The 8,202-nt window shown below is 32.9% G+C and overlaps 1 pseudogene; it reads left to right on the plus strand.

Moving 5' to 3' along the window:
* Window positions 1–3,011: 3,011 nt before the first annotated feature.
* LOC136309086 (elongation factor 1-gamma-like) lies at window positions 3,012–4,343 on the plus strand (annotated as a pseudogene).
* Window positions 4,344–8,202: the final 3,859 nt, after the last annotated feature.

An 8,202-nucleotide genomic window follows, 5' to 3' on the forward strand; every position in this document is an offset into this window, starting at 1 on the left:
GACTACTTAATAATCTTTATATAATAAAAAATAATATGGATATATTTAGGTTTCTGTGATTCTTTAATAAGTATATACTGTACTTATCAATATAACTTAATAAACAAAATTAATTTTCATATCATTTTCTGATATCATCCTTGTGGGCTCTTTTTTCTATTCAACTTATTCTGTCAACTTATTTTATCTGAAAAAAATATTGAATCATTTATATTAGAATAAGGAAAGCTAGTAGTTTTTAAGATAATTAAAACTTTTTGGATTTTGAAATGTTTGTTGTATAGTTATCAATCTTTTCCTACTCTTCTATAAAATGCTACACATTTAAAATATATTACTTATAACTATTCTACTCTTGTATATTAAAAATGTCTAAACTTGTTGCTACTGAAAAATTGGTATAATTTTGTAGTAGTGAGACTTAATACATGAAGATTTTTATGATATGTTAGGCATATAAGTAAATGCTGCCTATCGAAGGTATTAGTGCCTTCCTCCTATAAAAAGCAGTGAAGTCAGGTTACTTGAGGGTTGAATTTAATGAAAATGGGCTCTGTAAATATTAATGTGCCTATGTTGTTTCTGATTTGATTACCAAATATTAATAATTTGGTTTTAGTCTTCTTAACAGTACTATTTGAAAATGTTATGAGACAACAGTCTCAACCACTTGTTTTTAGAGTAACCATGGTTCATTCATTCAGTCATTTATTATAGCTTTCACATTCTCTGTCAAAGTATATATAGCTTTGGTGATTTTTTTCTGTTTTATCAAAGACTCTATAAAAAAATAGTTTAAAGACACCTTTATAAACCAGAATGGAGGAAAGAATCTTTGAGTTACAAAAGGTAGTTTTGTTCTTGGGTAAAGGTGATATGCACTCTATATATAGGGGATCACTTAAAATACTGGAGAAGATCTCAGAATAACCAATGAGCTCTTTTACTATATAAAATCTTTGTGTTGTGAAATTACAAAATGGGAAGCTTTCAGACCTGGAAAGACTAGAGGAATATTAGGGTATTTGGGTTTAACTGAGACTTTATAATCAAGAAAAGGAAATCACCTGAACAAATCACAGTTCAGAATTTCAGGGCCAGCTGAGAGTCTTGAAGGGAGTATTTCTGAGGAAATTGATAGGTTTTAAAATTGGGCTTTGTGAGAGTACTCATTTCAGTAGTCATATTAGATATTCTAGATTTTTATTGTTCTCTGAACCCAAAGACAATCTGGTTTACTGTTGTCAATAATTCTCATGGCGTTTTCACTGTGGGATATAATACACCCTTAATTGTTTATATGTGAATCAGGAATTTTGCTCTTCTAATCTTTTTAAAGTAGAATTTACCTTGACCAGCTGACCTCTCCTCACAGTCTCATGTCAACTACTCTAAGAGATTGTAAACTAATTCTGTTACATTAAATTAGCAACTTCTAGGGTAAGCAATAATTTTAGGGACAGATTGCAGTATGTTAATGGTATGTAGCACTGGAGGAAGAAAAAGTGCTTACTATATATCAGAGAGATAATAAGAAAAATGAAAGTATACCAGCTTGTGTGAAATTGACATTACAGTGAGAAAAGATGTTGTATTTGTTTAAACTCTGATGGTTTAAAAAAAGAGAATCATTCAAATTACTTCTAGTAATAAAGACCATGTTTTAAGAGTAACTATTCACCCAAGGAAAAAAAATGCCTAATTAGACCATAAGCAGTTAAAAAATCATAATATTGCAGACCATTGAGAAAATTTAGAAACCTAAGTTTTGAGGGGATCTAAGGCATTCCTGAGAATATTAATGGTAGAAGGTTGGACAGAATCATTAATGATTATGTGCTCTGCAATAATTTGATTCAGAAACTTCTAAACTTTTGTTATTTCCCCCATTTGCTACAAGTTTACTTTGTCTTATTTTCCAGTGTGCATAGATAATTAATTTGCCTTATAAGTTTTGTTTACTTGTAACTGTTGTTTCTTCTTAACTTTGGCATGCCATGAACATGTATGAACCTAGCCCTCTCTTACCTGTCATAAACTACCTCAGAGTTTCCTTAATGGATCTTTCTCCTACTAAAAATGCCTCCACATTTTTCAATTTAAATTGTTGAAAAACAGAATATGATCACTTAATTCATGTGAGTTTTATGTTGAATCTATTGAATAAGTAACCTTGTACTTGTTCAATTATCTAATTTCCTATGAATTAGGGAATAGGGAGTCAAGTGATTAAAAACAAGTTTGTTTAAAATTTTTTTTAGGATTTAACAGTAGTAAAGCTTGAAATGATTGACTTGTTTTTTAAAAAAGAAATACTTTCAGAACAGTGTTAAGAGTACCAATGACAAGATTATGTAAAACATATAATGGGGACACAAAGAGATAATAAACAACCCAAACTAGAAAATTAGAGGCATTTTGTATAAACAATATACTGGAGTTAAATTTGAGTAATTGTTTTTCAGGTCATTAAATAAGTAGAAGAGCTTTTCGAAATGAGAGAAGAATATATGCCAATGTACGAGACAGGAAACTATTATTACTTGGGAAACTGTAAATAAATTGTGTGGTGGAGAAGGTAAAGGCAGAAAATCTGTCAGCAATTATTTTCAGTAATAGTTAACAGCAAGATAATGGAAATCATCCATACCAATGAAAATGGTTATGGATTTTATTTAATATGTGATACAGAAACAAGGGAGTATTTTAAGCAGTAGGCATGTAGATATGGGTTTTAGAACATTCTGGCCACACATAAGACAGGATAGAAGATGCGCTAGAAAAGCGATTAAGTAAGAATCATTTACAATAGTTATGCATCTTACAAAGAGCATTCTGGCCACATATAAGACAGGATTGAAGATGGGTTAGAAGGGTGATCAATTAGGAATCATTTACAGCAGTACTGTCATGAGGCAGCTAGAGAATAACACTAATAGTCGGAGTGAAGATGTAGAGATAAATGCTAAAGCTGTTAAAGAAAAATCAGTGACCCTTTTCTCTGATATCACATGGCAGCTGGGACATTGTGTACATGTCCTGAAATCTAGAGGGCCTTTAAAGACCTCATTGCTGCTCAGTACAATGGTGCTCAGATTGTCCAGCTCCTGCTCCACCTACTTTCACTTTGACCAAACCAACCTCGTGCCTGGATTTCCCCATAAATTTCCTGCCGGCAAGTTTCCAGAATTTTAAGGTGACCTTGGATTCTGTGCATTTGATGGCAATGCTTTTGCTTATTGGGTGAGCAATGAGGAGTGCTGAGAAGTATCCCATGAGATGAATGGGTGACCATTGTTGATAGTGGCATAATGCCCCCTGCCAGTACCTGGGTGCCTCTCATCTTGGGCATCATGCACCCCAACAAGCTGGCCACAGAGAATGCAGAGGAGGAGTTGAGCTGAATTGGGGCTGCTGGAGGCTCACTTGAAGATAAAGAATTTCCTGGTGGACAAATGTGTGACTCTGGCAGATATCATAGTAATTTGGAACCTGTTGTGGCTCTATAACCAAGTCCTGGAGCTTTTTTTTTGTCAGGTCCGACCAATACCAATACCAGTTGCTGGTTCCACACCTGTATTAAGCAGCACCACTTCCCGCCTATCTTTGGGAAGGTGAAACTCGGTGGAAAGATGACCCAGTTTTATTTTTAAATATCTTATACACAGCCAAACCAAAGAGGACACCACATGGAAAGATAGACATCACAGGAGAAGCCAAGTTTGTGGGAGAATCAGAAGCCCCAAACTAAGCAGAAAGAGAAGAAAGAAGAGATAGCTGTCCCCATTCCAGAGGAGCAGGTGTGTGAATGCGAGCAGGTTATGGCTGCTGAACCTAATGCCAAAGACACCTTGCTCACCTGCCCAAGAGGACCTTTGTGCTGGGCAACTTTCAGCATAAATGCTCCAATAGGGACACATTTTCTGTGATGCTGCCATATTTTGGGGAGTACTTTGATGAAGATATCTAGTCCCTGTGGTACTTCCCTGAAGTCCTTTTTCCTTAAAGAGCATACCCAGATCTTCATGAATTGTACCCTCATCCCTGGAATATTCTAATGATTGGACAAGCTGAGGAAGAATGTCTTTGCTCATGTCATCCTTTATAGAACCAACAATAACAGCTCCATTTTAAGGGTCCAGGTCTTCTGAGACCAGGCACTTGCCTTTCTGTTGAGTGAAGATTAGCATTCAAGCTAGGAGTCTTACACATGGCCCCATACATGACAGAGACTGAACCCCCGTAGCAAGGAAATGCAGACACTGATTCCAGAGTACTTTTCCTGGGAGGAGACCTTCTAGCATGTGGGCAAAACCTTCAGTCAAGACAAAATGTTCAAGTGAACAACTCTTGCCATCATCAGTTGCCTGTACTTGCCCTTCACAGAGATAGAGGTCATTAAACAAAAATCAATGGGCCTCAGTGATGGGATCTTTATTTCAAAACTAGTGATAAAACATTAACAATATGAATATAATTTTTAGTTTACCATATTGAAATAATCATTACTTTATATTTTAGTTAAGAAATTTTTATTATAAATGACTGCTGAAATTTTCTGAATGATGTCTAAAGCACAAAGAATTTTTCACAGAAGAGATGATTGAAAGTTGAATGATAATTTATCAGATTGTTACACTGAGGGTGTGAGGTGGTGGGGACAACTTTACAATATTGGGGACTACAAAAATTTTGTTTTCACTGTTTCTAGAAAGCTGAAATTTATTCCCTCAGTTATTGAGAAACTGAAGTTGCCTTTGTAGTCAGGGGGCTATAGAATTCATCATAAATTCATTGTAATTTCCTAGCTATATAAGGAACAATGTTACACACAGACACTTGATTTATTTGTTCATTTATAAAATACTTATTGATAAACTGTTCCCTCTGCCTGGGCACTAAATTCTAGCAAGGTTGATAAAGACAAAAGTAAAGAAGTAAAACACATATTGTTTGTCAGGTACTGGTAACTATGATCAAGAAAAATAAGATAGAAGTCCCATCAGGAGTACTGGAGTCCCTACGTAAGCTTTCTCTTGTCTCCTGCCTATGCCAATGTGATGGTCTAAGAAGAGAGCAGTTATTTCTTTATTCCCAGAAGGAAAAAGGATTTAGAACTTTGATCAGACTATCCCTCTTCTTCTCACATCCTATATATTAGTTTAGTTTACTCAGTTTCAAAGTTTGTTGCATATGTATTGAATAAAAAGTATAAAAATACAATCCGTTTGACCTCCATACCTTACATTCTGATGTGATAGAGATGTGATGGAGTTCAGGAATCTGACTTTTTAACAATATCCCAGGTCATTCTTATTTAAGCGGTTTGCAGAACACAATTTCAGAAATGCCAGGATAGTTATTAGTATTTCCAAAACAATAAATTAGAGTGAAGTCAAGCGATTGCCATGAAGTGAGCAAGGAGAACAGGTATCAGAAACAGACGCTGGTGTCTGTCTTATATACAAACTTGGAGTTTAGCTGCCAGATGGAATAAATGTCCCAAAAGCTGGCCAAAAGCTTTCCAGTACTTCAGAAAACTGACCGGGCATGGAAAAGCATCCTTGTCAAACATTTGGCAGATCTAGAGCCTATCTTTAATACAAGTCCCTGGAAGGAAACCTTGGTAAGCATGGCTGTTTAGTAGTCACAACTTTGGGGTGAACCTACCTGAATTAAAGAGGATTTCTTTAATTTATTTCATTTTGGCTTAGAAAATGATTTTCTACTTAAGATGGTAAAAAACAATCTTCCAGAACTATACAATAGTCTTATTTTTATTTTCAAACACAAGTTTAAATTGAATGTCAGAGGTTTTTACTTTACATGATTACAAATTGGAAATGAAGGTCAAAGCATAATTCTCACAAATTCAAAATGCACAATGTCGACTTAGTTTTGTAGTCTTTTACTAATTCCTGTTAAATGTATGGATTATTATTCATGTTATGAAACAAGATGTTTACTCTGAAGTAGTACCTGATGCAACTGTCTCAGCCACATTATTTCTGTCTTTAAGGTGATTGAGCTACATGTATAAAATATTTATATTTTTAACATTAGAATTAGTTTCTTTCTTATTGCAAGAAACTTCTTGGCATTTTTATTCTCAATGGGGATATGGAATTGTGGTTTTTATATTTTAATAATATTTGAATAAAAGCAATATGTGTATGGTATAATAGTAATTTATTATAAATAAAAGAGCAGCTGGATAATTTCAACAATAATTTTTATTATGAGCTTATTTCTTATACCATCAAGATTTTATTTTAAATGTGTGTTTGGAGATTGCATGATATTGTTAGAGATCAAAGAATTTTACAATGTTAGAAATGTTTAGAGGCTCTTTTCCTTCTAATTAAGCTCAGAAAGTTCACTGATTCTATATCTTCTTTAACTTTGCATTTGCAAGAAGATGGAAGCACTGATAATAAGCTTAAATTAATTAGAGTAATGAACTAAGACTCAGTTACTGTAACAGCTGGTTGTGTATGGACGTTGCTTCTGGGATTGCAATGCATATAAATACTAACAGCGAAGGGTCGTATGTATCCAGCATATATCAGGTTCACTTTATTTGTAATGCTTCCTAGCATTATGGTCAGTGTTCTAAAATATATTTGGACCTTAAGAACATCATATGAAGTAAAATAAGTAAATCAGAAAAAGGTAATAACTATATGATTTCATACATAGGTGATTACCAGGGGGAGGAGCGGGGAGATTAAAAGGGGACAAATATATGGTGACAGAAAATGATTTGACTTTGGGTGATGGGCACATAACACAATCATCAGTTAAAATTCTGTAGAGATGTTCATCTGAAGCCTATGTGCTCATATTGATCAGTGTGACTCCATTAAATTTAATTTTTAAATTAAATAAATAAATAAAAATGAATTAAAGATATTTGTTTTACATCAAGATAAATATATCAAGGAATATATTTTTTTCTTTTAAAAAGGGGACATTTGAGATAAAGACAATAATTTTGGGTGGTCCTATGAGCTAATTATATTTTTTATTCTTTAATTTATTGTACTGAAATTGTTTCAAGTGTCCCACTCAATATAACACCTTCTCCATACTGCATCTTGCCCTCTATGCCTCATGTAAAGTCTCTCTCCACCCCTAATTGTTATTAAACCCACCCCTAATGAATAATTAAATAATTAGAAGCTTACATGAATTTGAAAATAATTTAAATCTGTAGTTTAACTGATATAATTCATTGAATTTAGTCTATATTGACACAAATAGTGTAGAAATAGATGACCTATAAAAGTAGATGAAAGAAATTAAAGTTAAAGACATAAAATGGAGCTATAAATGAAGTTATCATAAAAATAGATACCATAATCCTGTCTTTCGCAGGAGTGGGCGAGAGTTATGACATTAAACAATGAACATAAAAAGAGAAACCTTGTTATTTAAAAAATGTACAAAATTCTTAAAACAAAAACAGAATAGTTATTTAAGAAACACACAAATATATCTGTTGTTAAAAAATATATAAAAAGTGATACAATAAAGTTAATGTCTTAATATTGTTAAAGTATTCTGTATGCAAAATTCAAAAGTTTCATATAAAAATGTAGTATTTATAAAAGCAATTAAATATTGGTATAATGTAATAAATAATATAGTCAAGACCCAGTGTCAAATGCAATGGTATTGTCTATTATAATGTCCTTCAAAGGCCCAGCTTGATAATTTACCTGAATAATTCTTCATATAGATTTTAGTCTAAGAATTTAAACTCTTATATTTGGGATAACAACCAAAGGACATAAGTATGACTTTATTATATGAAGTTTTATATCAGGCAAAATGAATCAGTGGTGATTTAAATCAGACACATGGTTTTGGAGAAGATTGTCTGAGAAAAGGCATGAAAAAACTTTGGTGATGATAGAAATATATTGCTTGGAATGGTGGGTACTGGCTGTATAGTTGTCAAAACTTATCAAATTACATATTAAAATTGTGTGCACTTTAATATATGTAAATTAAAACCTAACATGATTTTAAAAGAAAATTTTATATAATTTGTGCTTGAATTATTTTATCCTCTGATATTTTTCCACATCAAAATGTATTGTATTGTAATTATTTTATCTTTTTCATGTTTAGAGGACACGTGTTTAACTTGTTTACCATCATATTCTTAGTGACGGACCTCTAATTCATATCAAGAAA

This window comes from Saccopteryx bilineata, chromosome 6, assembly GCF_036850765.1.
Source record: "Saccopteryx bilineata isolate mSacBil1 chromosome 6, mSacBil1_pri_phased_curated, whole genome shotgun sequence".
NCBI classification, from domain to species: Eukaryota; Metazoa; Chordata; class Mammalia; order Chiroptera; family Emballonuridae; genus Saccopteryx; species Saccopteryx bilineata.